Below are 26,548 nucleotides of genomic sequence, written 5' to 3' on the forward strand. Positions count from 1 at the left end.
CCCATTATCTTACTGAGTACCACCTCCTTAGTGATTTTAATCGTGTTTAGCTCCTCCCCCCCATTGCCTCCTGTTTGTCCAGTGTTGGGATATTTTTTGTGTCCTTTACTGTAAAGACTGATACAAAATATTTGTTCAGCGTTTTTGCCATCTCCATGTTCCCCACCACTAATTTCCCGGTCTCGTCCTCTAAGGGACCAACATTCACTTTAGCCACCCTTTTTCTTTTTATATAACTGTAGAAACTCTTGCTATCTGTTTTTATATTTTATGCTAGTTTACTTTCATAATCTATCTTCCCTTTCTTAATTAATCTTTTAGTTATTCCTTGCTGGCTTTTAAATGCTTCCCAATCTTCTATCATCCCAGTAGATTTGGCTACTTTATATGTCCTTGTTTTCAGTCGGATACTATCCTTTATTACTTCACTTAGCCACGGATGGCTGTCTTTTCTTTTACGCCCCTTTTTCCTCAGTGGAATATATTTTTCTTGAAAGTTGTGAAATATCTCCTTGAATGTACACCACTGCTCAAGTACCGTCTTACACCTTAATCTATTTTCCCAGTCCACTTTAGTCAACTCTGCTCTCATACCTTCATAGTCTCCTTTATTTAAGCTTAATACGCTGGTTTTGAGAGCCAACTCTCTCACCCTCCAACTGAATTTGGAATTCAACCATGTTATGATCACTCATTCCAAGGGGATCCTTTCCTGGGACATTTTTTATTAATCCTGTCTCATTACACAGGACCAGATCTAAGATTGCCTGCCCCCTGGTTGGTTCAGTAACATACTGCTCAAGGAACCCATCCCTAATGCACTCTATAAACTCTTCCTCAAGGCTGCCCTGCCCAATTTGATTTGTCCAGTCAATATGAAAGTTAAAATCCCCCATGATTATAGCTGTTCCCTTATTACAAGCCCCAACTATTTCCTGATTAATACTCCGACCAATAGAGTTGCAACTGTTAGGAGGCCGATAGACTACGCCCACTAGTGACTTTTTCCCCTTATTATTCCTTATCTCCACCCAAACTGTTTCACTATCCTGATCCTTTGACCCAATATCATTTCTCACTATTGCAGTGATTCCATCCTTTATTAACATAGCCACCCCACCTCCCTTTCATTCCTGTCTGTCCTTCCTAATTGTCAAATACCCCTGGATGTTTCGTTCCCAGTCATGGTCACCTTGCAGCCATGTTTCTCTAATGGCCACCAGATCATACCCATGTGTAGTTATTTCTATCATCAACTCGTCTATTTTGTTACGAATGCTGCATGCATTCAGATAAAGAACTTTTAAATATGTTTTGTGTCAATTTATTCCTGCTTTTACCCCCTTTACTACTTTACCTTTAGCTTTATACATTCTGTCCCTTCCTGACACGCTCTGGTTATTAATTCCCCCACTGCTACCTTGCTCTATTGCCGTCTCCGCTGACATTTTTATTTTTCGCTCTCTTGATACCTCCCACCCACTAATTAGTTTAAAGCCCTCTCTACAGCCCTAGTTATTCAATTCACCAGAATTCTAGTCCCAGCACTGGCCAAGTGAAGTCTGTCCCAACGGAACAGCTCTCTCCCATCCCAGTACTGGTGCCAGTGTCCCAAGAAGCAAAACCCATTTCTCCCACACCAGTCTTTGAGCCACGCATTTAACTCTCTGATTTTATTTACCCCAGCCAAATTTACTCGTGGCTCAGGTAGTAATCCAGAGATTATTACCCTTGTGGTTCTGTTTTTTAATTTGGCCCCTAGCTGCTCATACTCCCTCAGCAGAACCTCTTTCATTGTCCTATCTATGTCATTGGTACCAACATGGACCACGACAACTGGATCCTCCCCCTCCGACTCCAAGTTTCTCTCTAGCCCAGAGGAGATGTCCTTAACCCTGGCACCGGGAAGGCAACACAGCCTTCGGGACTCTCGCTCTCAGCTGCAAAGAACCCTCTCTCTCCCTCTGCCTCTCTCTCACCTTCCCCACCTCCCCTTCACCTCCGCTATCGACACTTTCCCCTCTCTCTCACCACTTCCCTTCCTCCTACTCTCTCCCCTTTCTTCTCTCTTTCCCCCTCTCACTCTGTCCTTTCCTCTTGGGGAGAGTAGAAGGAGGAAAGGGAGAGGAGGATGGGGAGAGAGTGTGTAGGGGAGAGAGAAAAGGGAAGGAGATAGAGAGAGGGGAAGTGGAGAGCTGGAAGGAGAGAGGTGGGAAGCGGAGAGACAGTGTGAAAAAAGGAGAGAGGGTGAGAAGACAAAGAAGAGGGAGGGAGAATGAGGGGAAAGGGAGAGAGAGGCGGATGGAGGAAGGGGGAGTTGGAGAGGGGGAGTGCTGAGAGCGGGAAGGCGAGATAGAGTGAGGGGAAGGGGAGAGAGAGGCAGATGGAGGAGGGGGAAATGAGAGAGGGGAAACAGGAGAGACAAAGTGGGAAGGGAGAGAAGAGAGAAGGGGAGGGAAGGAGATAGAGGGAAGAGGGAGTGACAGAGTTAGAAGGGGAGAGGGGGAGGGAAGAGAAGAATGAAGGGAAGGGGAAAGAGGGAAGGAGGTAGAGAAAGGGGAAGGAGAGAGGTGGAAGGGGGAAGAGACAGACTGAGAAGGGGAGAGAGCGAGAGAATAGATGAGAGAAGGGCGGATGGAGGAAGAGCAATGAGGCTGAGGAAGGGCGAAGGGGAGAGAGAGAGAGTAACAGTAACAGAGAGGGAGAGAGAAAGTGAGAGAGACACAGAGAAAAAGAGAAAGAGGTAGAAAGGGAGTGACAGAAAGATAGAGTGAGAGTGGTCGAGACACAAGAGGGAGAAATATAGAATGAAGGAGGCAGAGAGACTGAGAGAGAGATAGAGTGTAACTGAGTTGCCTTGGGATGTTTTAGTACGTGAAAGTTGCTCTATTGTTGTTGAGAGGTGACTATTGAAGAGCCTGAGGCAGGTATCGGGGGATGAGACACAATCTGAGTGGTGAACTGCGCCCTGCCTTATTCTTCAAATGCACAGCACTAACCGGAATGAGAAGCAATCTAGTACAGGTGGCTCCATAGCTCAGAGGTTAGAGCACTGGCCTTGTAAACGAGGGGTCGTGAGTTCAAATCTCATTGGTGCCTGTGCAAATTTGTTAATTCACAGCATGTTTACTTTTAAGTACGAAACTGCTCCGAGACCAACACGAGAACAGGCTCTCTCGCCCTTCCCAATCTCTCTCCTTCCGTTCAATTCCCCTGTACTTCCCCCTCTTTGCCTGTCTCTCTTCCTTACCCTTCACCCTCTCTCTACACATCCCGCTCGCTATCTTCTCTCTCTCACCTTCCCCAAATCCCATTCACCTCCTCTCTCTACACTTTCAGTGCGGGCCCTGTGGTTCAGTCTGGGCCCTGTGTTCAGAGCGGGGCCTGTATTCGGTGAGGGCCCTGTGTTCAGTGCGGGCCTGTTTTCAGTGGGGGCACCGTGTTCAGTGTTGTTGTGTCGGTACCTTTTTACCAAGACACAATTAGAACTCAGAGGTTCAAAAATGAAGCGCTTTATTGGAAGGGAAAGGGAAGTTCTGGAGAGCTCTGAACAAAGGGAGCTAAACTTAACCAAGAGAACACCCAACCATTTATCTGCTGTGACAGCGCCACCACAGGTGGGAGGAGAACACACAATACATAACATATTCCTCCCCTCTTAAATGGAAGGTCCACATTATTCCTTAACAGGTAAGTTACTTTCAATGCACTCAACTAACCTAGGGTAGAGGCAGACTGCCTCAGCCCCTGATTTTACCCTGGGGTTTATTCTGCCCCAGTCTTGTGAGTAAGTCGCTAAGCCTACAGATCCAAGCGTCTTGGAGGCCGCCGCTCTCTGTCAGGATACCGGCGGTCATCACTGGCTTCCACAGCAGTAGGCATTGCCACAGGCCTAGATAGAGAAGGTGCCTGCATCAGTCGAAAGTCAGGAGTTTGCACAGGTGGAACAGTCTCTTTGACTTCCTGTGTTGGAGAAGAGCACTGTGGCAAAGGATGCTGGTTTGCGGTATCATCCGGAAACAGTTCAGGCCAACCAGCCGTTGGAGCCTCTGTGGCTGTCTCTGCTCCGAGCAACAGTTGATCTGTGTGTCTTTTCCAGACGACATCCTCAGCAGTCTCAACCATATAAGACACAGGGCCTGTCTGCGCGATCACCGTAGCAGGAACCCATTTCGGTCCAGTGTTGTAGTTTCGAGCTAGGACGTGATCTCCCGGATGAAACCGTCTCTCCTTGGCTCTTTTCTCTCTCTTTTTAACTTGAGCTTGTTGTTGATGATGGACAACCTGCTCTGCCCTTGGAGGTTTAAGCAAGTCAAAACTTGTCCGCAACTGCCTCTTCATCATGAGCGAAGCGGGGGAAGTTTTGGTTGTGGCATGCGGCTCGTTCCTGTAGGACAACAGGAAGCTGTTCAGACGTTGGTGGATTGAGCCCTGACCTTGCGATGCCTTCAAGGCGTGCTTCAAAGTTTGCACGAACCTTTCTGCCTGGCCGTTAGTAGAGGGAAGATAGGGCGCAGACCTGATGTGTTGGACACCATTCACATGCAGGATGGTTGCAAACTCCTGTGATACAAATTGTGGACCGTTGTCACTTACGAGTTGTTCTGGTGAGCCATAACGGCTGAACATCTCACCAAGTTTCTCAATTGTTTTCTCTGCCGTGGTAGACCTCATCACAGTGACCTCCGGCCACTTGCTACGAGCGTCCACAACCACCATAAACACCTTCTCTTCGAAAGTGTTAAGTCCGTGAATGATTGAGACACGGACTAGCAGGAGAGAAAACAAACAGAACTTTACTGGTGAAAGGCATAAACGAAACTAAACAGAGTCTCTCTAGCGCCTTTTATACAGGGGTGGTCACTGCCGGTACTGCAGTCTGAGACCAGTTATTCTCTTAAAGGTACATACACAACAATTCCACCCCTTTTAGATAAACAGTACATAACATTCATTTAACAACTAATGATAACGAATTACAATCACAATTACTGTTGCTAGATACATTGGTTAAGTTTAAGCAATTATAAGTTCAGTCTTTGAGGAGGCTTCCTGATTCTGTCTGGATAACGCCTCTTTGGAGTATCAGGTTCTTCTGGCAATGTTGAGTCGGAATCAATGTCGTTGTTTGGTTCATCTGCTTCCAATATTACCGGTTCTGCGGTAGCTGCAATTGGAACGTCGATTTAATTACCAGGTGTATCAGATCGTGGTGTGGAGTTGACGTTTTCCAGTGACTCTAGAATCTGGTCAGCATGGCGTCTTACAATGCTCTCCCCAACGTCCACGGTATACATGAGAGGTCCTTGTCGTGTACAAATCGTTCCTGGCTGCCATTTCTCAGTGTGGTAGTCCCGGGCCAAACTGGTTGACCTATTTTAAAACTCCTGGTCGGCCTTTCATTCATATTCTGAAACTGCCTGTTCTCCACATCTCTTCGGACGTTTGGCTTAACCAAATCCAAGCGGCATCGTAGTCTTCGATTGAAGAACATCATTGCTGGAGTTTGGTTGGTAACCGCATGTGTCGCATTCCGGTAGGCAAACAAGAAGTTGTCCACCTTGTGTTGTAGGGGTATATCTTCATTAGACATTGCCTTGATAGCCTTCTTGAATGTTTGGACAAACCTCTCAGCCAATCCATTAGTGGCTGGATGATATGGGGCAGATGTGTAATGCTTAACACCATTGTTCTTTAAGAACCTCTGGAACTCTTCAGACACAAACTGTGGTCCATTGTCAGAGCAAATCTGTTCAGGCAGCCCGTTCCTGGCGAATATGGTTCATAAAACTGCGATAGTTTTTTCCGTGGTGGTTGAGGACATTTTTATTACCTCTGGCCACTTTGAATGTGCATCCACCTCAATTAAAAACATCGAGTCCATGAAGGGACCAGCAAAATCAATGTGCACCCTTTGCCATGGAGATGAGGGCCACTCCCATGGATGCAGAGGAGCTTGTGGTGGGGCGTTTTGGACCTTCTGGCATCCTGCACAGCTCTTGGTCATCTCTTCGATTTTTCTATCGATTCCCGGCCATCACACAAACGCTCTGGCTAAGCTCTTCATTTTTACCCCACCCAGATGACCCTCATGAAGCTCATTGAGCACTCTATCTGTCAACTTAGGTGGAATTACTACTCTGGATCCACACATCAAGGTTCCTCTGCACACTGACAGCTGTTCTCTTCTTGACGAAAATGCTGGCAGCAGTGGTTCGCCATGTGCTGGCCATCCCTTCACCATTAAATCATAGACCCGTGATAGTGTCAGGTCATTCCGTGTTTCCTTTTCTATGTTTGCATTCGTCACAGGGAGACATTCGACTATGGTCGAGTGGAATAACTCCATTGGATCCACTGCAAGGTCTTCTTCTTCCACCGTCGGCAACGGTAGACGTGACAATCCATCAGCATTTCCATGCTGCTTAGTTCCCCTGTACTCGATGTCATATTGGTGTGCCCCTAGGAAAAGGGACCATCTCTGCAGCCGTTGTGCTGTCATTATCGGTACGCCCTTCTGAGGGTTGAAAATGGAGACAAGAGGTTGATGATCGGTTAGTAGAGTACATTTTTGACCGTGCAGATAGTGATTGAACTTCTTCACCCCCCACACTAGGCTGAGGGCCTCTCTGTCAATCTGGGCATAGTTACGCTCGGCAGAAGTTAACGAGCGTGACGCAAAAGCTATCGGCCTCTCCAAGCCATCAAGGAATTTATGTGACAGTACCGCCCCAATGCCGTAGGGAGACGCATCACACGCCAGCCTGATTGGCAGTGCTGGGTTGTAGTGAGCCAATATTTCCTTCGAAGTGATTAAGTCCTTATTCTTCTGAAAAGCACGTTTACAATCATCGCTCCATTTCCATGCTACCCCCGTTCGTAGCAGGGCGTTCAGTGGATGCAGAATTGTCGACAAATTCGGCAAAAACTTATGATAGTAATTCACCAACCCGAGGAATGACCTCAGTTGCGACACATTTTCAGGCGCTGGGGCCTTCACAACCGCTTCAATTTTGTCAGGGGACTTATGTAACCCCTCTTCATCAATCACGTGGCCACAATACGATACCTGTTTCTTAAAAAATTCGCACTTGGGGCGGTTGGCTCACAGCCCATGTTCCCATAGTCTAGTGAGCACCTGTTCTAGGTTGTTAAGGTGTTCACTGTCATCTTCACCTGTTACAAGGATGTCGTCCAAGTAACACTGAGTCCCCGGAATCCCTTGCAGGACTTGTTCCATCGCTCTTTGCCGTATCGCCGGAGCCGATGCTACTCCGAATACCAATCGATGATACTGGTAAAGACCTTTGTGAGTGTTTATCATGAGATACTTCCTAGAGGACTCTTCAACCTCCATCTGCAAATATGCTTGTGCTAGGTCAATTTTTGTAAAACGCTTCCCTCCAGACAGTGAGGCGAAGATGTCTTCTATCCTTGGAAGAGGATATTGTGCTGTGTGAAGGACAGGGTTCACCGTCACCTTGAAATCCCCTTTGGCGTTAGCTAAGATTGTTGACAATCGTCCAGGAGTGACGTCTTCATCTTTTTTACCATCCACCGTCATTGCATGAATGGAATGCCAATCTAAGTTTATCTTCCTGATCCACTCCTGTTCCAATAACGGTGGTCCACCATTTGGCAGTATGTAGAGATCCAATTTCCGTATTTTCTTGCCATTGTATTCGAAAGGCACCCTTATTTTTCCTCTGGGGTATACTTTTTGCCCCGTATACGTCATCAAGACGATGGATGTCTCTCTCAAGGGTATGTGTGAAAATAGCCGCTCATAGTCTCGTCGATTCATGACGGTTAGCGCTGATCCTGTATCCAATTCCATTTTAACTTTGGACACTGCTATCGTGAGGGTGACCCAAATGGTTCGGTGATCCTCTTTTGCGATTACATTGTGAAGTTTGAGACAGCTTAATCTCCTGTTCTCGGATTCACTATCGCTCATCTGGTCTTCGGAACTACTGTCCGTCATCTTTTGTACTTTCTTGGACGGTTCCTTAGTAGACTTTTTGTTGTCACTGGTCTTCTTCCCAGACCTACAAGCTTGTACAATGTGTCCAATCTTCCCGCATTGTCTGCATATTTTGTCTTTGGACCAGCAGTCCTTCTGGTCATGGTTAGTTCTGCCGCAGCAATAACATTTTGCAAATCCCCGTGTCATTTCGCGGGTGCCATATTCCTGTGGTTTTTGTTGAATTTCTGCAGCTCCCCTGGCTGCTGCTTCACACGATACTGCCACGCTGAAAGCCTTATCTAGCGTCAGCTCTTTTTCTGCGAGTAACTTCTTCTGTGTTCCTTCACTCAGGAGTCCACAGACAAATTAGTCCCATAGGGTATCTGCCAGTCCTGCTCCGAACTGGCAGTGCTTTGATAGCTTGCGTAGTTCCGTAAGATACTCAGCATTGCTCTCATCTTTGTGCTGAGTTCTCCTGTGGAATTTAAATCTTTCTGCTATCAACAGCGGTGCAGGGTTTAAGTGCTCCTGTAGAATAGCAACAATTTCATTAAAACTCTTCGCCTTCAGTTTGGCTGGAGTAATCAGATCCCGCAATAGGCCGTACGTTCTAGCGCCCATTACGTTTAGCAATATTGATGCCTTTTTCCCCTCCGCTATTTCATTTGCCTCGAAATATACCTCGACTCTTTCCACATACGTGGTCCAGTCTTCTAATGTATTATCAAAAGCAGTGATACAGCCAGTCTTCGGCATCTTGCAAATCTAAAATGGCGTCTCCCGCGCTTTGCCTTCCTCCCCGATTTAACAAAATGGCACCTCCCGTGCTTTGTCTTCTTCCCCGCTGTTGTTAGCGCTGCTTTCCACGGTTTCCTGCGCGTTAAATATTAATTCATTTTCTTTTATTATCTTCCCGTCGTGGAGCGGACCGTCTGGGACAATTCCCTTCCTCTTCTGAGGTCCGAACGCTGCCCAGCTTTGAAACACCGGTCGCGCCCTGTGTGCTCCACCCTCTCTCTCTCTCCTTGCTTCCCGACTCGCTGCCCGGCCCCATTGAAAGGCCACCCGATCAAGCTTCAGCCCGCCGCAGCCCAGGAAGGATCAGAGCACTACCTGCCACCAGCCCGATTAGCTGGGAAACCACGGACCGAGGAACCCAGCCTGGCTCTGAACAGTCTCTCCTGCAAGTTTTGAACTCGATGATTGATGGTCGACGCCCGTTTCTCGAGTTTCATTGGCCTATTTTTTTTTTTTCTTTCTTCTGGCTCCAACCTTCAACAACGTCGTCGGAGCTGCTGCTGGTTTGCAGGTAAGTTCGTTTCTAACTCGTTGCCAGTGTTAAGTCCGTGAATGATTGAGACACGGACTAGCAGGAGAGAAAACAAACAGAACTTTACTGGTGAAAGGCATAAATGAAACGAAACAGATGCTCTCTAGCGCCTTTTATACAGGGGTGGGCACTGCTGGTACTGCAGTCTGAGACCAGTTATTCTCTTAAAGGTACATACACAACAGAAAGGATCGGCGAAGTCCACATGTACTCGCTGCCACACTTCAGCAGGCCAATCCCAGGGGTGTAGGGTTGCCAGCTGTGGAACATTCCGGACCCTTTGACATGGGGAACATGTTTTGGCTTTCTCCTCAATATTCCCATCGAGACCTGGCCACCAGAAGGAGCTTCTTGCCATTTCCTTTATCCGAACCATCCCACTGTGGCCTGTATGAAGTTGTTGCAGTATAGGTTCCCTCAGAGGTGGCAGAATGATGACACGGCGTCCCCAAAGAAGACAACCTGCCTGGACAGAGAGCTCATTCCTTTTTGAAACGTAAGGTTTCAAACTAGGAGAATCTCCTATAGATCTCCCTCGGATGACATCATCCATTACCTCAGACAGGACTGGATCATTGCGGGTGAACCTTCGCACCTGAACTGCAGTGACAGATTTGATGTCGTATGTGTGTCCTGACAACAGTAAAGCCCACCTTTGCATCCTGCTTGCAGCGAGAGATGGAATTCCGGTGTGGGGCCCGAAGATTGAAGTCAATGGACGGTGGTCCATCAGGAGTGTGAACCTTCTCCCAAACAGGTACTGATGAAATTTTCGAATTCCAAAAACGATTCCCAAGGCCTCGCGCTTGATCTGCGCATAGTTACTCTCGGCCTTGTTCAAGGTGCGTGATGCGAAGGCGATAGGTTTCTCTTCACCCGAAGGCATGATGTGGGATATGACTGCTCCCACACCATATGGTGATGCATCACATGCTAGCTGCATGGGTAGCTTTGGGTCGAAGTGTGTCAGGACCTCCGATTTCAGCAATGCTTTCTTTGCTTGGGCGAAAGCTTCGTTGCACAGTTCAGTCCATTTCCATGTTTTGCCTTGACGTAGCAACTGATGTAACGGCTTCAGCAATGTTGCTAAGTCTGGAATAAACTTCCCATTGTAGTTAAGTAGCCCCAGAAATGAATGTAACTGGCTCACATTCTGTGGTGCTGGGGCCTCCACGATCGCCTTGACCTTTGACAGCGCCTTATGCAGGCCAGTAGCGTCAATCACATGCCCCAGGTACTCAACTGAAGACTGAAAGAATTCACATTTGTCTTTACGAACTCTGAGTCCATACTCTTTCAGTCATTGTAGTGTCGCATCCAAGTTCAGAAGATGATCCTCCTCTTTTGTCCCAGTGACAAGGATGTCGTCCAGGTAGCACTGGACTCCTGGCAGTCCACTCAAAATTTGATCCATTGCCCTTTGGAATAGAGCAGGGGCCGACGTATTTCCAAACGGAAGGCGGCAGTACCTGGAAAGCCCCTTGTGTGTCACAATTGTCAGCAGCTCCTTTGATTTGTCATCGACATGCATTTGTAGATAAGCCTGGCATAAGTCTATTTTGCTGAATTTTTGCCCTCCGGCCAGGCCCGTAAAAAGATCATCAATGAGGGGAAGAGGGTACTGTTCCGCAGACAGCACCGGGTTAATAGTCACTTTAAAATCCCCGCAGATTCGAACAGATCCATCTGTTTTCAGGACAGGAACAATGGGTGTGGCCCATTTGCTCATGCTCACAGGCTCCAGGACTCCATTCTCTACTAAGGCCTCCAAGTTAGCCTCAACCTTTGGCCTAATTGCATAGGGTACAAGTCGGGCTTTGTGAAACTTCGGCTTGCTGTCAGGTTTTTTGTCCAGTCTCACGCTAATCTTTTTCATGCTCCCAAGTTCCCCATTGAAGAGTTCTGCATGTTTGTTTAACACTGCAGTCAGGCCTGACTCCCCTTTTGACATCATGTGGACTGCAGGCCAGTCCAGTGTGATTTTCTCTAGCCACGCACGTCCCAGTAGTGATGGGTAATTTCCCTTTACCACATATAGTGGCAGTTTTGCAGTCTGTCCGTTCAATTTAACTGTCACCTCAATGGCGACTCTCCAGGTCACAGGTTCGCCGGTATACGTCTTTAGCACAATGTTTGTTGGCTGAAGGGTAAGATGCTTTAGCATTTTGCTGTAGACAGTATCTGAAACAAGGGGCACAGCCGCGCCTGTGTCCACCTCAATCCGCACTGATTGTCCCTCCACCAGTGGTGACACCCAGTAGCCATTTGAGCCACCTGCAACCGTCAGTATGTGCACCTCTTCCTCCTCAAAGGTGTCGCTCCCCTCTGTTTTGCTTGTTCCATCATACTGCACTGAATGAACACTCTTTTTCCTCTCTTGTCCAAATACAGACATTTTGCTTCCATGCTTCCCAGCTCTGTCTGTTCTTTTTTTACCTCTACAGGCACGTTCAATGTGACCCTTTTTGCCACAATTTCGGCATTCCAGCTCCGTACACCAGCAGTCATTAGCGTGATGGCCCATTTTCCCACAACGGTAACATGTGCCGTTCCGCGCACCTTTAGGCTCAGACGACACCTTGTGAACTCTCCCTGTTGAACTCAACTGGTGAGCCTCCTTTTCCGCCATCTCCATGGAAACACTAACTTCAATGGCCTTTTCAAGAATAAGGTTGTCCTCAGTAAGAAGGCACTTCTGTGTGGCTGCACTTTGCAGACCACACACAAGTCTGTCACTAATGGTATCATTCAGCACCTCCTTGAACTGGCAGTGTTCCGACAACCTTTTTAAAGCAGCAATAAACATCGTCACTGATTCCCCCTCCTCTTGATTCCATTTGTGAAATCTAAATCTCTCAGCAATAACCAGAGGTTTTGGTGAAAAATGTGCGCCAAGAATTTCCACTAGTTGCTTCTGTGTTTTAGTTCCTGGCTTATCTGGCTGCACAAGGCTGCGAAGTAAATTGAATGTCTTCGGCCCCATTACACTCAAAAAGATAGGCATGACCTTTTCGTTTGCCACCGCATTCGCCAAGACAAAATAGTCAAAACGTTCCTTATAAGTGCTCCATTGCTCCACATTTTCATCAAAATCACCGATGTTTCCTAATATAGTAGCCATCTCACGTTTCAAATTTAAATTTCTGTTTACTCACTGCACCCGTAACGTACGCAGATTCATCCCATCCTCGTCGCCACTTTGTTGTGTCGGTACCTTTTTACCTAGACACAATTAGAACACAGAACTCAGAGATTCAAACATGAAGTGCTTTATTCGAAGGGAAAGGGAAGTTCTGGAGAGTTCCGAACAAAGAGAGCTAAACTTAACCAAGAGAACACCCAACCATTTATCTGCTGTGACAGCTCCACCACAGGTGGGAGGAGAACACACAATACATAACAAGTGTGGGCCCTGTGTTCAGTGCGGGCCCTGTGTTCAGTTCGGGCCCTGTGTTCAGTGCGAGCCCAGTGTTCAGTGTGGGCCCTCTGTTATCTTCTGATTCTTTACCTACCTGGACAGGAGAAACGCTGTTATCGGGTAGACAGCTACCTGAAGGACGGTCCTGAGGGGAACGACATGCAGAGGTCCAACCTGTCCCAGATCCATGTTGCATTCTGCTTCGAAACCTGGAGCCACGAGCTCAAGATCCTGGTGCAAACTTTGGAACTCTGAACACATCCAACTCTCCGCCCAGACCCATGGATCTCCACATTCCCCTCCTCCTCCCCCTCACTCAACCCCCTCCACAGAACACTGAACACATCCAACTCTCCAGCCAGACCCGCCTATCTGTGTAATCCCCTCCCCCCTGCAGCCCTCGTCCCCCTCCCTCCCCCTCCACTCCTCCTCCACCACCAACTCCGATCAACACTGAACGAAATCCAACACTCAGTCACGGCCTAGACCAGCAGAACTCTGCAATCTCCTCCTCCACTCCGTCCCCCTCCAACCGTCCCTCCTCCAACCCTCCAACACCCCACTCTGTGAAACTCTGCACATATCCAACTAACCGCCCAGACCCGCATTTCTCTGCAATCTCCCCCGACCGCAGCCCTCCTCCCCTCCCTCCTCCAGCGTGCCTCCTCCCTCCTTCCTCCAACCCCTCCATCCTACAGCCCTCCCCTCCCTCCTCCAGTTCTCCCTCCTCCTGCCCTCCCTCCTCCAGCCCTCCTCACTCCTCCATCACTGCCTCGACCCTGAGCTCTGGAATTCTCTCTCTAGTCCTCTCTCCCTCTCTCTCCTCCTTTAAGACGCTCTTTAAAACCTTCCTCTTTGATCACCTGTCCCAATATCTGCTTATATGTCTCGGTGTCAGTCTGTGGCTGATAAACACTCCTGTGAAGCGCCTTGGGATGATTCACTACGTTAATGGCGCCGTATAAATCGAGTTGCAGTTTTTCTCCGAGCGCATTAGACGACAATGTCAATTTGGAATGAATAGTTTGGATTCTGGGTGAATCGACACATTAAAACAGAGCGCACAGTCAGATAGTTCGCAGAGAGTCCCCGCTGGTGAAATGCTCCTGGGCCTTGAATTTCTGACTCTTTCCCTCCCTCTGTCTCTCTGTGTGTCTCTCTCGCTCTCTCTCACACACTCTCTCTCTATCTCTCTCGCTCTATCTATATCTGTCCCTCTGTCTGTCTCTCTTTGCTTCTCTCTCTGCCTCTTTCTTTCACTCACTCTGTCTCTCTCTTTCTCTCTCTCTGCCTCTTTCTGCCTCTCTCTCTCTCTGCCTCTCTCTCTCTCACTCTGTCTCTCTTATACTTTCTCTCTTTCTGTATCTTTATCCCTGTACCTCAGTGAAGTCAATAATTTGAATGTTTACATTTTCTGACTATCAAGAAAGCACAGGTGATGTTCAGGGATAATTAGCTGTTTTTCAAAATTCAATGCGGGCCCTGTGTTCAGTGCAGGCCCTGTGTTCAGTGCTGGCCCTGTGTTCAGTCTTGGCCCTGTGTTCAGTGCGGCCCTGTGTTCAGTCTAGGCCCTGTGTTCAGTGCGGCCCTGTGTTCAGTCTAGGCCCTGTGTTCAGTGCGGGCCCTGTGTGCAGTGCGGGCCCTGTGTTCAGTGCGGCCCTGTGTTCAGTGCAGGCCCTGTGTTCAGTGCAGGCCCTGTGTTCAGTGCGGGCCCTGTGTTCAGTGTGGACCCGGTGTTCAGTGTGGGTCCTGTGGGTCAAAATTCACAGGGCCGCACTGAACACAGGACCCACACTGAACACAAGGCCCAGATTGAACACAGGGCCCAGATTGAAAACAGGGCCCAGATTGAAAACAGGGCCCACACTGAACACAGGACCTAGACTGAACACAGAGCCCATGCTGAACACAGGGCCGTGACTGAACACAGGGCCCACACTGAACATAGGGCCCGCACTGAACACAGGGCCGAGACTGAACACAGGGCCCGCACTGAACACAGGGCCCACACTGAACACAGGGCCCGCAGTGAACACAGGGACCGCACTGAACACAGGGCCCGCACTGAACACAGGGCCTGCACTGAACACAGGGCCGCACTGAACACAGGGCCCACACTAAACACAGGGCCCACACTAAACACCGGGCCCACACTGAACACAGGGCCCGCACTGAACACAGTGCCCACACTGAACACAGGGCCGCACTGAACACAGGGCCCACACTGAACACAAGGCCCAGACTGAACACAGGGCCCAGATTGAACACAGGGTCCACACTGAACACAGGGCCTAGACTGAACACAGGGCCCACGCTGAACACAGTGCCGTGACTGAACACAGGGCCCGCACTGAACACAGGGCCCGCACTGAACACAGGGCCCACATTGAACACAGGGCCTAGACTGAACACAGGGCCCGCACTGAACACAGGGCCCGCACTGAACACAGGGCCCGCAGTGAACACAGGGACCGCACTGAACACAGGGACCGCACTAATCACAGGGCTCTCACTGAAAACATGGCCCACACTGAACACAGGGCCCGCACTGAACACAGGGCCCACACTGAGCACAGGGCCCGCACTGAACACAGGGCCCACACTGAACACAGGGCCCGCACTAAACACAGGGCCCGCACTGAACACAGGGCCCACACTGAGCACAGGGCCCACACTGATCACAGGGCCCTCACTGAACACATGGCCCACACTGAACACAGGGCCCGCACTGAGCACAGGGCCCACACTGAACACAGGGCCCGCACTGAGCGCAGGGCCCACACTGAACACAGGGCCCGCACTGAACACAGGGCCCGCACTGAACACAGGGCCCCCACTGAACACAGGGGCCATACTGAACAAAGGGCCTGCACTGAACACAGGGCCCACACTGAGCACAGGGCCCGGACTGAACACAGGGCCCGCACTGAACACAAATCCCGCAGTGAACACAGGTAGGTCAGTCTGGGGGATACGAGGTGGGTCACCTTTATCTCTCTCCCTCTGCTGGTGTCTCTCTCTTTCACTGTACTCAGTCTCAATTACGGCATCTCTGAGATCCCCTGGCATGCTCTCCTCCTTCCAGATAAGAGAAATTCGTTCATGAATTCGCGCCAGTAATGCTTCTCCGCCATGCTTTAGTGCCTCGGTGGGGATTCCATTTGCTCCTGAGGCCTTGTTGTTCTTCAGTTGTCGAATGGCCTTTTCAACCTCATGCTGGGCTGGGGTTGTGCTGAGATGGTGGCGGATAGCATGCTGTGGGATGGAGCTGAGGACACTCGCATCCAAGACAGAGTCTCGGTTAAGGAGATCTTAGAAGTGCTCCTTCCAGCGGGCACTGACTGCCTCTCTGTCCTTGATGTGCACCTCTCCATCCTTGGCCCGCAGTGGGGTAGGGCCTTGGGTGCTTGGGCCGTAGATGGTCTTGACTGCGCTAAAGAATCACGCACATTGTCCACGACAAGGCCTTGGACAACGTGGACCACTTTCCATACCTCGGGAGCCTACTGTCAACAAGGGCAGACGTCGATGACAAAGTCCAACACCGCCTTCAGTGTGCCAGTGCAGCCTTCGGTCGCCTGAGGAGGAGAGTGTTTGAAGACCAGGACCTCAAACCCGGCACCAAGCTCATGGTCTACAGAGCAGTAGTGAAACCCGCCTTCCTGTATGCCTCAGAGACATGGCCCATGTACAGCAGGCACCTCAAAGCACTGGAGAGGTACCACCAATGCTGCCTCCGCAAGATCCTGCAAATCCATTGTCAGGATAGATGCACCAACGTCAGTGTTCTTGCTCAGGCCAACATCCCCAACATTGACCACGCACAATCAGCTCCGATGGACGGGTCACATTGTCCGCAGGCCCGATGCGAGACTCCCAAAACAAACACTCTACTCGGAGCTCCGACACGGCAAGAGAGCCCCAGGTGGGCAGAGGAAACGCTTCATGGACAGCCTCAAAGCCTCCTTGGAAAAAGTGTAACATCCCCACTGACACCTGGGAATCCCTGGCCCAAGACCGCACAAAGCGGGGGAGAGGCATCCAGGAAGGTGCCGAATACCTCGAGTCTATTCGCCGGGAGCAAGCGGAAGCCAAGCGCAGGCAGCGCAAGGAGCGCACGTCAACCCAAGCACCACACCCACCCGCCCCTTCAACCACCGTCTGCCCCACCTGTGACAGAGACTGTAGGTCCCACATTGGACTCATCAGTCACCTGAGAACTCATTTTTAATGCGGAAACAAGTCATCCTCGGTTCCGAGGGAGTGCCTCAGAAGAAGACTCAGTCGCATCTTTATCTAACTCCCTCTGCTGGTGTCTCTCTGTACCACAGTACTCAGTCTCACCTTTATCTATCTCCCTCTGCTGGTGTCTCTTTGTATCACAGTACTCAGTCTCACCTTTATCTATCTCCCTCTGCTGGTGTCTCTTTGTATCACAGTACTCAGTCTCACCTTTATCTAACTCCCTCTGCTGGTGTCTCTTTGTATCACAGTACTCAGTCTCACCTTTATCTATCTCCCTCTGCTGGTGTCTCTCTGTATCACTGTACTCAGTCTCACCTTTATCTATCTCTCTCTGCTGGTGTCTCTTTGTATCACAGTACTCAGTCTCACCTTTATCTAACTCCCTCTGCTGGTGTTTCTTTGTATCACTGTACTCAATCTCACATTTATCTCTCTCCCATGATAGGGTTCCCCTTGTCCTTACCTTTCACCTCACCAGCCTTCACTTTCAACGGATCATCCTCCGCCATTTCCGCCACCTCCAGCGTGATCCCACTACCAAACACATCTTCCCCTCATTTCCCCGTTCAGCATTCCAAAGGCAACGCTCCCTCCGCGAAACCCTGGTCCACTCCTCTATCACCCCCAGCACCCCTTCGCCTTCATTCAGCACCTTCCCATGCAAGCACAGGAGATGCAACACCTGCCCTTTTACCTCCTCCCTTCCCACTGTCCAGTGCCCCAAACACCCCTTCCAGGTGAAACAGCGATTTACTTGTACTTCTCACAATCTAGTGTACTGTATTCGCTGCTCACGATGCGGGCTCCTCTACATTGGGGAGACCAAATGCAGATTGGGTGACCACTTTGTGGAACACCTCCATTCAGTCCGTACGGGTGAACCCGAGCTTCCGATTGCCTGTCACTTTAATTCACCGTTCCACTCCCACTCTGATCTCTCTGTCCTCGGGCTATTGCATTGTTCCAATGAAGCTCAACGTAAGCTCGAGGAACAGCACCTCATCTTTCGATTGGGCACTTTACAGCCTGCCGGACTCAACATCTCTCCTGCCTTCCGCCCTATCACAGACCTTGCCTTTTGTTCTTTCCTCCCCTCCCCCTTTCCCTGCCCGTACACTTGCTTAAAAACCTGCTCCATCTCCAACTTTTTCCAGCTCTGACGAAGGGTCATCGACCTAAAACGCTAACTGAAAGAAATTTGTATTAGTAAAAAAAAGTACTGGAGAGATTAATGGGACTGAAAGCCAATAAATCCCCTGGACCTGATGGCCTACATCCTAGGGTTTTGAAAGAGTTGACTATAGAGATAGTGGATGCATCGGTTGTCATTTTCCAAAATTCCACCGATTCTGGACCAGTTTCTGTGGATTGGAAGGTAGCAAATGTAACCCTATTCTTTAAGAAAGGAGGGAGAGAGAAAACCGGGAACTACAGACCAGTTAGCCTGACATCAATAGTAGGGGGTAGCAAAATACTGCCGATGCTGGAAATCCGAAGTAACAACAGAAAATGCTGGAAAAACTCAGCAGGCCAGGGAACATCTGTGGAGAGAAAATAGAGTCAACGTTTCGAGTCAAACTCTGTGTCAAGACTGGAAAGGCCCAGGAAATGGAATAGATTGAGAGGCCAGGCTGGGAGAGAACAAAAGAGAAGTGAAGAGACATTAAGAGGTATTCAAAGCGAGACGCGATGGTGATAGGACTAGTGGAGACAAAAGACGGCTCGAGATTAGGTGTGAAATGTGCTGGCAGAATGGGAGACAGCTGCCATGTGGGAGAGAGAAAAAAAAGGAAAGTGCGGGGGGTGGTGGCGGGGGGGGGGGGCGGGGGGAAACCAAAACAAAGGTGTGGATAAAAATATAAGTAAAAATGTAATGGGGGCCGAGGTTATGATCTGAAATTGTTGAACTCGATATTGAGTCCGGAAGGCTGTAAAGTGCCTAATCGGAAGATGAGGTGCTGTTCCTCGAGTTTACGCTGAGCTTCCGTGGAACAATGCAAGAGACGGAGGACGGTGAGGTCCGAGTGGGAATGGAGTGGTGAATTAAAGTGACAGGTGACCGGAAGCTCAGGGTCACCCTGACGGACTGAACGGAGGTGTTCCGCAAAGCAATAGTAGGGAAATTGCTCGAATCTATTATTAAGGACGTGGTAACGGGGCACTTAAAAAATAATAATAGGATTGGGCAGAGTCAGCACGGATTTATGAAAGGAAAATCGTGTTTGACAAATCCGTTAGAGTTTCTTGAGGTTGTAACGAGCAGAATAGATAAGGGTTAACCAGTGGATGTGGTGTATTTGGATTTTCAGAAAGCATTCAATAAGGTGCCACACAAGAGGTTATTAAACAAAATTAGGGCTCATGGGATTGGGGGAAATATATTAGCATGGACTGAGGATTGGTTAACGGACAGAAAACAGAGAGTAGGAATAAACGGGTCATTTTCGGGTTGGCAGGCTGTAACTAGTGGGTACCGCAGGGATCAGTGTTTGGGCCTCAGCTTTTCACAATCTACATCAATGATTTGGATGAGGGGACCAAATGTAATATCTCCAAGTTTGCTGATGATACGAAGCTGGGTGGGAATGTAAGTTGTGAGGAAGATGCAAGGAGGCTTCAAGGGAATATAGACTGGCTAAGTGAGTGGGCAAGAACATGGCAAATGGAATATAATGTGGAGAAATGTGAAGTTATCCACTTTGGTAGGAAAAACAGAAAAGCAGAGTATTTTTAAATGGAGAGAGATTGGGAAATGTTGGTGTTCGGAGGGACCTGGGTGTCCTTGTACACGAATCACTGAAAGTTAACATGCAGGTACAGCAAGCAGTTAGGAAAGCAAATGGTATGTTGGCATTTATTACAAGAGAATTTGAGTATAAGAGTAAAGATGTCTTACTGCAATTATCTAGGGCCCCTGGTGAGACCACACCTGGAGTATTGTGGACAGTGTTGGTCTCCTTACCTAAGGAAGGATATACTTACCATAGAGGGAGTGCAGCGAAGGTTCACCAGACTGGTTCCTGGGATGGGGGGATTGTCCTATGGGGAGAGGTTGAGTAGACTAGGCCTATATTCTCTAGACTTTAGAAGAATGAGAGGTGATCTCATTGAAATATGCAAAATTCTTACAGGGTCTAACAGGGTAGATGCAGGGAGGATGTGTCTCCTCGCTGGGGAGTCTAGAACCAAGGGTCACAGTCTCAGAATAAGGGGTCGACCATTTAGGACTGAGGTGAGGAGAAATTTCTTCACTCGGAGGGAGGTGAATCTTTGGAATTCTCTACCCCAGAGGCTGTGGAGGCTCAGTCGTTGAGTATATTCAAGACAGACATCGATAGATTTTTTAATATTAAGGGAATCAAGGGATCTGGGATAGTGCAGGAAAGTGGAGATGATGTAGAAGATCAGCAATGATCTTATTGAATGGTGGAGCAGAAAGAGGGGCCAAATGGCCCGCTCCTGCTCCTATTTCTTATGTTGGTGAGGACGAGATCAAGTAGGTTTTTCCCTCGTGCTGGTTCTCTCACCACCTGTCGCAGGCCCAGACTGGCAGTTATATCCTTCAGGACTCTGCCAGCTCGCTCAGTAGTGGTGATACCGAGCCACTCTTGGTGATGGACATTGAAGTCCCCAACCCAGAGGACATTCTGTGCCCTTGCTACCCTCAGTGCTTCTTCCAAGTGGTGTTCAACATGGAGGAGTACTGATTCATCAGCTGAGGGAGGGTGGTAGGTGGTAATCAGCAGGAGGTTTCCTTGCCCATGCTTGACCTGAAGCCATGAGGCTTCATGGGGTCCAGAGTCTGTTGAGGACTCCCAGGGCCACTCCTTCCCGACTGTATACCGCTGTACCGCCACCCCTGGTGGGTCTGTCCTGCCAGTGGGACAGGACATAACCCGGAATGGTGATGGAGGAGTCTGGGATATTGGCTGAAAGGTCTGATTCTGTGAGTATGTCAGGATGTTGCTTGACTAATCTGTGGGACAGCTCTTCCAATTTTGACACAAATCCCCAGGTGTTATAATGAGCAGGACTTTGCAGGGTCGACTGGGCTGTCTGTGCCTTGGTCGTGTCCGAAGCTGGTGCCAAGGTCGATGCCGTTTGGTCTGTCCATTTTTATTCTCATTATTGTTTCTCGTAGACATTTGTTACAACTGAGTGGCTTTCTAGGCCATTTCAGAGGGCAGTTAAGAGTCAACCACATTGCTGTGGGTCTGGAGTCACATACCGGCCAGACCGGGTAAGGGCGGCAGATTTCCTTTGCTAAAGGACATTAGTGAACCAGATGGGCTTTTCCGACAATCTGGTATTTTCATGGGCCCTGATGGGCCTTCAATAACCACAAAACTAGAAGTTATAGACTTTAACAAGTTGGCTTTTAATCACTAAGATCAGAGCTAACATCTCAACACGCCGACTGGTTCACAGGAATGAGTCATACAGATCCTGGGATCTTTATGTAAGAGAAGTCAGGGGCAGAGCCAAGAGCCAAGACCTGGAACCTCCCAGGTTAGTCGGGAAAGAGGAAGTGAAACTATACACAGTGGGGGAGGGTAATATACATGAGTGCAAAACGAATACAGGATCAAGACAAACAGATTTCATTACAACTACGAGATGGAGGACCACCATTATTGGGACGTGAATGGATCCGAAGACTACAATTGAATTGGCATTCCATTCTGGCACTAACTGTGACTGACAAAAAAGATGATGACGTCGCACCTGGACGTCTGTCACAAATTCTATCTGATGCGGAAGAGGTGTTCCAACAAGGACTTGGGACTCTAAAAGGAGTAAAGGCAACCATAAAGATTGAGGATAACGCAACCCCAAAATTTTTCAAGGCCATACGCGATACGCCCAGCTGTGGAAGCTGAACTGGAGAGTCTGGAGCGTTCGCGGGTGCTGTCTAAGGTGGACTGGAGCGAATGGGCCACACCCATCGTTCCTGTAATGAAGACAGCATTGAGCAGCACGCCTGGGGAGCCAAGGAAGGTTCGCATCTGTGGGGACTTCAAGGTGACTGTGAACACAGTCCTGCACACAGTACAGTATCCGCTTCCGCGGATAGAAGATATTTTCGCCTCACTATCTGGAGGGAAACGTTTTACAAAGATTGACCTGGCTCAAGCGTATCTACAAATGGAGGTGGAAGAAGCATCTAGGAAATACCTCACGATAAACACTCACAAAGGCCTTTACCAGTACAATCGACTGGTATTTGGGGTAGCATCGGCCCCGGCTATGTGGCAGAGGGCAATGGAACAAGTCCTGCAAGGGATCCTGGGGACCCAGTGTTATTTGGACGACATCCTGGTTACGGGCGAAAATGACAATGAACACCTTGCCAATTTGGAACAGGTGCTCATGAGATTGCAGGAATATGGGCTACGAGCCAACCGTCCCAAATGCGAGTTCTTCAGGAGACAAATCTCGTATTGTGGCCACATGATTGATGAGGAAGGGTTGCATAAGTCGCCGGACAAGATTGAGGCTGTAGTCAAGGCTCCAGCACCAGAAAATGTGTCGCAACTGAGGTCGTACCTCGGGTTGGTGAACTACTACCATAAGTTCTTGCCGAATTTATCTACAATTCTGCACCCACTGAATGCCCTCCTTCAAACTGGTGTAACATGGAAATGGAGTGATGAGTGTAAGCATGCCTTTCAGGACTGTAAATGCCAAATCACTTCAAAAGAAGTATTGGCCCACTACAACCCAACACTACCGATTCGGTTGGCTTGTGATGCGTCACCTTACGGCATTGGAGCGGTGCTGTCACACAAATTCCGTGACGGTTCAGAGAGGCCAATAGCCTTTGCATCGCGCTCGCTAACCTCAGCCGAGCATAACTACGCCCAGATTGACAGGGAGGCCCTCAGCCTGGTGTGGGGGGTGAAGACGTTCAATCACTATCTGCACGGGCAGAAATTCACCCTACTGACTGATCATCAACCCCTGGTCTCAATTTTTAACCCAAAGAAGGGCGTTCCGGTGATGACGGCGCAACGGCTGCAAAGATGGTCACTTTTTCTAGGGGCACATCAGTATGACATGGAGTACAAAGGTACAAAACAACATGGAAACGCTAATGGGCTGTCGCGCCTACCGTTGCCTACGGCGGAAGAAGCACCTGCAGTGGACCCTGTGGAGATATTCCATGCGACCATAGTCGAATGTTTGCCTGTTACAAACGCAAGTATTGAGAAGGAAACCCGAAATGATCCAACACTCTCTCGGGTCTATGATTTGACGGTGAATGGATGGCCAGCATATGGCGACTCACTGTTGCCAGCATTCTCGCCAAGGAGGGAACAGCTGTCAGTGTGCCAGGGAACCTTGATGTGTGGATCCCGAGTGGTAATTCCACCCAAGTTGAGAGATAGAGTACTCAATGAGCTTCACGAGTGTCATCTGGGAGGGGTAAAAATGAAAAGCCTAGCCAGGGCGTTTGTGTGGTGGCCGGGAATCGATAAAGAAATCGAGGATATGACCAAGAGATGCACAGGATGCCAGAAGGTCCAAAACGCTCCACCACAGGCCCCGCAACATCCATGGGAGTAGCCCTCATCTCCATGGCAACGGGTACACATTGATTTCGCTGGTCCATTTATGGACTCAATGTTTCTACTCGCTGTGGACGCCCATTCGAAATGGCCAGAGGTCATTAAAATGTCCTCCACCACCACGGAGAAAACTATTGCAGTCCTAAGGACCATCTTCGCCAGGAATGTTTTGCCAGAACAGATCTGTTCCGACAATGGCCCACAGTTTGTGTCTGAGGATTTCCGGAGGCTCCTGAAGAATAATGGGGTGAAACATTACACATCTGCCCCATATCATCCAGCCACAAATGGATTGGCTGAGAGGTTTGTTTTATGACATAACACTGTAACACAAGGTGGATAACTTCCTGTTTGCTTTCCGGAATGCGACACATGCAGTAACCAACCAAACTCCAGCTGTACTGTTTTTCAACCGGAGACTAAGATGTCGCTTGGATTTGCTCAAACCAAACATAAGACGAGATGTTGAGGATAAGCAGTTCCAGCACATAAATGAGAAGCCAACCAGGAGCTTCAAGATAGGGCAACCAGTCTTGGCCCGCGACTACCGAACAGAAAAATGGCAGCCAGGCACGATATGCACACAGCAGGGACCACTAATGTACACAGTGGACGTTGGAGAGAGCATCGTGAGATGCCATGCTCACCAGATTCTAGAGTCACAGGAACAAGCCAAACCTGTACCACAAGCATGTGTACCTGGTAATGAGCCCGAAGTACAGATTGTGTCTACCTCAGAAGCCGGGGTATTGGAAGCTGACGAACCAACCAATGACAATGAGCCAGAATTGACTCCACCGCCAGAACAGGATACGCGAGAAAGGCGCTATCCAGTCCGGATCAGGAAGCCTCCTCAAAGACTGAACTTATAAATGACAATTTCAGTTGATGTATATATTACTGAGAAAATTGTAATTGTAATTAGTTATTATTTAGTTGTTAAATGAATGTTATGTACTGTTTATCTAATAGGGGAGGAATTGTTGTGTATGTACCTTTAAGGGAATAACTGGTCTTAGGCTGCAGTACCAGCAGTGACCACCCTTGTATAAATGGCCCTAGCAGGCTTCTGTAGTTTCAGTTTCAAGCTGCCTCTTGTTCAGTAAAGTACCTGTTAAACTGTTCTCCCGAAGTCTGTGTATTATTAAGGAGCGGACTTTACAGGGGAGAGAGGGAGAGGGGGAGCGAGAGCAAGGGGGGTGAGAGAGAGAGGGGGAGAGACAGAGAGGGGGAGAGAGAGAGAGTGACAGAGAGAGAGTGGGAGGGGGGGTTAGAGAGAGAATGAGTGAGAGAGAGGGGAGAGAGAGAGTGAGGGGAGAGAGAGAGAGAGAAGGGGAGGGAGAGGGGGAGAGAAAGGGGGCCCTGTGTTCAGTACGGCCCCTGTGTTCAGTGCGGGTCCTGTGTTCAGTGCGGGTCCTGTGTTCAGTGCGGGGCCTGTGTTCAGTGAGGGTCATGTGTTCAGTGCGGGCCCTGTGTTCAGTGCGGGCCCTGTGTTCAGTGTGGGCCCTGTGTTCAGTGCGAGCTCTGTGTTCAGTGAGTGCCCTATGTTCAGTGCGGGCCCTGTGTTCACTGCGGGCACTGTGTTCAGTGCGGGCCCTGTGTTCAGTGCGGGCACTGTGTTCACTGCGGGCCCTGTGTTCAGTACGGGCCCTGTCTTCAGTGCAGGCCCTGTCTTCAGTGCGGGCCCTGTGATCAGTGCGGTCCCTGTGTTCAGTGTGGGCCCTGTGTTCAGTGTGGGCCCTGTGTTCATTACGGCCCCTTTGTTCAGTGCAGGCCTTGTGTTCAGTGCAGGCCTTGTGTTCAGTGCGAGCTCTGTGTTCAGTGAGTGCCCTTTGTTCAGTGCAGGCCCTGTGTTCAGTGTGGGCCCTGTGTTCAGTGTGGGCCCTGTGTTCAGTGCGGGCCTTGTGTTCTGTGTGAGCCCTGTGTTCAGTGCCGACCCGAAACGTTGACTCTATAATTTCTCTCCAAGGGTGTTGCCTGGCCTGCTCAGTTTTTCCATCCTTTTCTGTTGTTATTTCGCATTTCCAGCATCTGCAGTATTTTGCTATTGAGAGTGTAACTGTGTTGCCTTGGGACGTTTTAGTACGTGAATGTTGCTCTATTGTTGTTGAGAGGTGACTATTGAAGAGCCTGAGGCAGGTATCGGGGGATGGGACACAATCTGAGTGGTGAACTGCGCCCTGCCTCATTCTTCAAACGCACAGCACTAACTGGAGTGAGAAGCAATCCACTGCAGGTGGCTCCATAGCTCAGGGGTTAGAGCACTGGTCTTGTAAACCAGGGGTTGTAAGTTCAAATCTCACTGCGGCCTGTGCAAATTTGTTAATTCACAGCATGTTTACTTTTACGTATGAAACAGCTCCGAGACCAACACGAGAACAGGCTTTCTCTTCCTTCCCAATCTCCACCTTTCCCTCTCCTTCCATTCAATTCCCCTGTACTCCCCCTTTTTGCCTGTTTCTCTCTTCCTTACTGTTAAGTCTGTGTGTCCCAGTTATGCTTATTATAAATCACTGGACACAGACAACAAGAATAACTTTAACAGGTCTTTACTATTCGGAGGTCAGGGCTGAACTGCCCAGCAAATCCCTACACAACGTTTATATACCGGTGTGGTCACCACCGGTATTACAGTATACAGCAGCCAAGAAAAAGTAGTACATCTCTTAAGGTAGTTCTCTTAAGGTGGAACAGGTTACAAACACCACAATCCTCCCTTTTTAGCTTAACAGTTATATCCCCATTTAACATAACATAATAACATATAGATATATATCTATACAACTTCATGCAAAACAGTTCAAAGATTCAGTCTCTGAGGAGGCCTCCTGATTCAAGTTGGATAACGCCTTTCAGGGGTCTCTGATTCTCGTTGCTGGGGTGACTCATCTAGTTGATCTCTTATGGATTGGACATCATCCTCAGGTACATTCACTTCTGAGGTAGATGCTTCAGGTTCACTAACTTCTTCCACGGTTGTCTCTGCCGTAACCCTGGGTTCGACCCTTGTTCTCGATTCT

General features: G+C 49.1%; 2 non-coding genes across 2 annotated transcripts; both read left to right on the forward strand.

The window, feature by feature from the left end:
- Window positions 1–3,026: 3,026 nt before the first annotated feature.
- Window positions 3,027–3,099, forward strand: trnat-ugu (transfer RNA threonine (anticodon UGU)). The gene has a single exon. It is a non-coding gene; the product is annotated as a tRNA-Thr (tRNA).
- Window positions 3,100–25,766: 22,667 nt separating this feature from the next.
- trnat-ugu (transfer RNA threonine (anticodon UGU)) lies at window positions 25,767–25,839 on the forward strand. Its single transcript has one exon. It is a non-coding gene; the product is annotated as a tRNA-Thr (tRNA).
- The last annotated feature ends 709 nt before the right edge of the window (window positions 25,840–26,548 follow it).

Source organism: Somniosus microcephalus, unplaced genomic scaffold (genome assembly GCF_052327205.1).
Source record: "Somniosus microcephalus isolate GS21.2 unplaced genomic scaffold, FLI_Smic_1.0 unresolved_chr2, whole genome shotgun sequence".
In the NCBI taxonomy this organism is placed as follows: Eukaryota; Metazoa; Chordata; class Chondrichthyes; order Squaliformes; family Somniosidae; genus Somniosus; species Somniosus microcephalus.